Source organism: Odocoileus virginianus, unplaced genomic scaffold (assembly GCF_023699985.2).
Source record: "Odocoileus virginianus isolate 20LAN1187 ecotype Illinois unplaced genomic scaffold, Ovbor_1.2 Unplaced_Contig_8, whole genome shotgun sequence".
NCBI lineage: Eukaryota > Metazoa > Chordata > Mammalia > Artiodactyla > Cervidae > Odocoileus > Odocoileus virginianus.
This window is the reverse complement of record NW_027224325.1, coordinates 1,975,571-1,980,314: the sequence shown is the minus strand read 5'-3', so window position 1 is coordinate 1,980,314 and position 4,744 is coordinate 1,975,571. Positions and strand designations below refer to the sequence as shown.

The 4,744-nt window shown below is 44.4% G+C and overlaps 1 non-coding gene across 1 annotated transcript; it reads right to left on the bottom strand.

The window, feature by feature from the left end:
• Positions 1–3,858: 3,858 nt before the first annotated feature.
• On the bottom strand, positions 3,859–3,965 carry LOC139033912 (U6 spliceosomal RNA). Its single transcript, XR_011486399.1, has one exon. It is a non-coding gene; the product is annotated as a U6 spliceosomal RNA (small nuclear RNA).
• Positions 3,966–4,744: the final 779 nt, after the last annotated feature.

The following is a 4,744-nucleotide window of genomic DNA, read 5'->3' as shown; positions in this document are numbered from 1 at the left end:
GCCATGTTTCAAGGGAAGATTTCAATATGGGACATTCAGATCAGTGGCAGCCTATCTGCAGGCTCGTTTTTATCCCCTGCAGTCTTCTTATTTCTAGGTTTGAAGGAAGCAGATGGGAGCTATGGAGGGAGGTAGGATCACAAAAGAACCCAAAGATGGGTTATTTCCTCCCAGAACAAATGAATCAGTGTCTGAGGAAGCCTGAGGCAAACCTTTCTGAAGGGGCTGGAGACAGTGGAAGGGATTTATTGTGAAAAATGAAGACCCTCCTGATTGATTTGTGGCCAGAGAGTTCCAAGCTCATTTGTCTAATTGTTTCTAAATCTCCTGCTTGGGGGGCATTGCTAGGGCATTCAGGGCCACCTCCCCATCTTCCTCACACCTTCTGAGGTCCCCCTGGCTTCCTTTATTCTAACTCTGATTAGGGTAACATTTGCAACATTTGTCTGGTGTAACATTTGTCTCTGGAAAGCCAGTGGCTTGGAGTTGGGGTGGGACCTTCCTGGGGTCCTGGTGCCACCTTCCTGGGGTCCTGGTGCCACCATGATCTAACTGTGACTTTGAGCAAGTCATCATTCTTCTATGGAACTCAGTCTCCTAAATTATAAATTGGGAGCAGAATCTCAGCCTTGTTTACTTCACATGGCTATTGTGAGGGTGAGGTGTGATGATGGAAATTTCCTGTTTACTTGTCTGACCTACACACGTCATGCTCCAGGGAACAGAAGTATGTCTTCCCTGTTAATTATTGTGTTCCCAGCACCCGGAAGGGTCCCTGGCATGGAAGCTCAATAAACACATGCTTAATAAATCATTGTAAATGTGCCTCATCAGCTGTCAAATACCATTACATAGAATTTTATTTACTGCTGCTCGGTCTGATTTACGGGAGGTCCCTCCATGTCCTCCTTGCTGTGCCTTGAGTTGTGGGTCTGCACCTCCAGGCTGGGAGCTCCCAGAGAGCAGAAACATCTCTACCTCTGTGCACCTAGCACTGTACCTGCCACACAGCTTTAGAAATGTCTGAGGAATGAATGGATGGATGAACAATACAGAGTGTTTAAGCGGTTCGCCTGAGGTCACTCAGCTAGGATTATCAACTGAAAAGCAAACATTTTTTAAAAGTTGAATAAACGCACTACGAACCTGGGTTTTTGCAAAGTATTTTTCACTGTCTCATACGAGGTGTCCTGACTTACAGTGCCAAATTCTCTCCATTGCCCTTTCACGAGCACACCTCACTCATCCCACACTGGTCAGTAGTGAGATTAGCACCTTCTTGTGAGGGCAGGTCATTCTACTTGGGACCCACCTCGATGGAGGCTCTAGGGGAGCCCTGCTCCCCTCAACTACTGCTGTTGCTTCCACCGCCGGGCCAGAAGTTAGAGCAACAAAAATTGAAGTGATTTGTCTTAGCTTGAGTTTTGCCTAAGCGGACCCTGAGACATAGATGTGGATGCAGAATGTTTTGGGGAGGTGATCCCAGGAAACATTCGTGAGGGTTGGGAAAGTGAGATAAGGAAAGAAAGAAAGCCAATAAAGGGCTGTTCCCAAGCCAGTTACCACTGTGGACACCTGGAGTCCTATCCTGCTGGGGAGCCATAGGAGTTGGTGTGGCGCATGCTGTAGAGTCATCTCAGCTGAGGACGAGGAGGCTAGGTTCTTATGCCCTATCCTGTTGTCATTTGTGGAGGGCTGCTCCTTCAACTCTCTGGTACTTCTGGTTTGCCAGACATGCAGATGTTCTAAGTGGCATCTTTGGAGTGTGGAGGTAAATGCCAAGGTTATGTGGCAGAGCATGCGCGGAGTCCACTGAGGTCTCATCAGAATCCCAGCCTGGCTTGGTATCCTTTGAGCCTCATCTTCATCTTCTGTAAAAGAGAGATAACAATCCACCTCCCCAGCTAGGCTGTGGTGAAGTTAAAGGAGATGCAGTTAGTTATGTGACATCACTTACAGGGTGATAATCGACATTTGTGACTAATGGCCAGTCCCACTTTTCTAGTATACTAAAGAAAGATTTAGAAATCAAATGACAAAGAGAAAGCTGGGCAGGTCACTCCAAAGGGGAATGGCTTTAGATTTAGATCTTGATTAAATTTCTGAGTTGTGTAATGATGGAGGCAGGACCACCCCCAGGCTGTGCCCAGTTACTGGTCAAATCACACTTAACCCATACCCACACCTCTGGGAGGAAAAAACACTTTCATCTCAGCTCCAACTCTTGGCTCAATTAGGACTCCCCAGTGGGCAGGAATGGAGGAGGAAATGGCAACCCACTCCAGTATTCTTGCCTGGAGAATCCCAGGGACGGGGGAGCCTGGTGGGCTGCCGTCTATGGGGTCGCACAGAGTCGGACACAACTGAAGCGACTTAGCAGCAGCAGTGGGCAGGAAATGCCAAAGAAAAAAGAAAGACAAAGTTGCTAAGATAAAGAGGGCTGATTGCTGTTTGGCAGGAGGAAAGGACAGGGCAGGATGTGGGGGAAAACAGATGAAACTGCCCCCATGGATGCTGATCACTGAATGAATGGCATGTGTGATTCATGTGCTCTTACCCTTGAAGATCTAGAAGTTTCAGGGAGTGGGGAGAGAGAAGGAGAATGAAGGAAAGCCCTAAAAAAGCAACAGAAGTCTCTGTTTACTCTACTTTTTCTCCACTACTGGCCAAGGCTGCTGGCAGTAAACTCAGCAAATCTATTTGATGTTAATCTTGTTGGACGAATTTACTGTAATTTGGTTCACTGGGGTGATAATCAGATTTGTGTAAACTTTCATAGTAATCTGCAAATGGTTCATATCTCTTGACAGATAACAGTCTTTAAAGTGCCTTTGCTCTGCTCTTAGGAAAAGAGAGACTGTGGGCTGGTGGGGACCTTGGTTTTAGGAACCAAAGAGGTGCACAGACCTGCTTTTTCCTCTGGACTCCCACTCTCGGGCTTTCACTCCACCCCTTCCTCAATGCCTGGCTCCAGAGTTGATGGGGTCCCCTTGGTGGGTGGTACTGACAGTAGCCTGGGATAGCAGTATCCTAAGGATGAGAAAGCCCACCAGGTCTTCCCTGGTGGCTCAGTGGTAAAGAATCCGCCTGCAAATGCGGGAAATGCAGATTTGATCCCTGGCTTGGGAAGATCCTCTGGAGAAGGAAACGGCAACCCACTCTAGTATTCTTGCTTGGGAAATCCCATGGACAGAGGAGCCTGACAGGCTACAGTCCATGGGGTTGCAAAGAGTCAGACACAACTTAGTAACTGAACAACAACAAGGATGAGAGAGTAATTACTTTCCATGTCCCCAGATCTAATTGTTCAATAATTCCTGATCAATAAACCAATGTATTGCCTTTAAAAATCTTTGCTTGCAATTCCTGTAGCAGCAAACTTGATTCTTACCAATATTTTTATAATTTTCCAATTACCAATAGAATTATTTCTGTTTATATTTTATTTTATTTTTGCTTTCAATTTGCTTTGTTTTTTTTCCCCCAATTATTTTTATTAGTTGGAGGCTAATTACTTTACAATATTATAGTGGTTTTTGCCATACATTGACATGAATCAGCCATGGATTTACATGTGTTCCCCATCCTGAACCCCCCTCCCACCTCCCTCCCCATCTCATCCCTCTGGGTCATCCCAGTGCACCAGCCCTGAGCACTTGTCTCATGCATCCAACCTGGACTGGCGATCTGTTTCACACTTGATAATATACATGTTTCAATGCTGTTCTCTCAGATCATCCCACCCTCACCTTCTCCCACAGAGTCCAAAAGTCTGTTCTATACATCTGTGTCTCTTTTTCTGTCTTGCATATAGGGTTATCGTTACCATCTTTCTAAATTCCATATACATGCGTTAGTAAAAATATGGAACGCTTCATGAATTTGCGTGTCATCCTTGCACAGGGGCCATGCTAATCTTCTCTGTATCGTTCCAATTTTAGTATATGTGCTGCCAAAGTGAGCACTCTGTTTATATTTTAAAGCCACAAAAATACTTACTCTATGCACTTTTTCATGCCTGGAAAACTTGATATAAATAGCAACTATTTCAGTATAATAAGCATAAACTATCCTTTTAAGAAGCAGTTGGGGGTTGAATGCCCCAACCAAAAGACAAAGGCTGGCTGAATGGATACAAAAGCAAGACCCCTATATATGCTGTCTACAAGAGACCCACCTCAAAGCAAGGGACACATACAGACTAAAAGTGAAGGGCTGGAAAAAAATATTCCACGCAAACGGAGACCAAAAGAGAAAGCAGGAGTCGCAATACTCATATCAGATAAAATAGACTTTCAAATAAAGGCTGTGAAAAGAGACAAAGATGGACACTACATAATGATCAAAGGATCAATCCAAGAAGAAGATATAACAATTATAAATATATATGCACCCAACATAGGAGCACCGCAATATGTACGGCAAACGCTAACGAGTATGAAAGAGGAAATTAATAGTAACACAATAATAGTAGGAGACTTTAATACCCCACTCACAACTATGGATAGATCAACTAAACAGAAAATGAACAAGGAAACACAAACTTTAATGAACACAATGGACCAGCTAGACCTAATTGACATCTATAGGACGTTTCACCCCAAAACAATCAACTTCACCTTTTTCTCAAGTGCACACGGAACCTTCTCCAGAATAGATCACATCCTGGGCCATAAATCTAGTCTTGGTAAATTCATAAAGATTGAAATCATTCCAGTCATCTTTTCTGACCACAGTGCAGTAA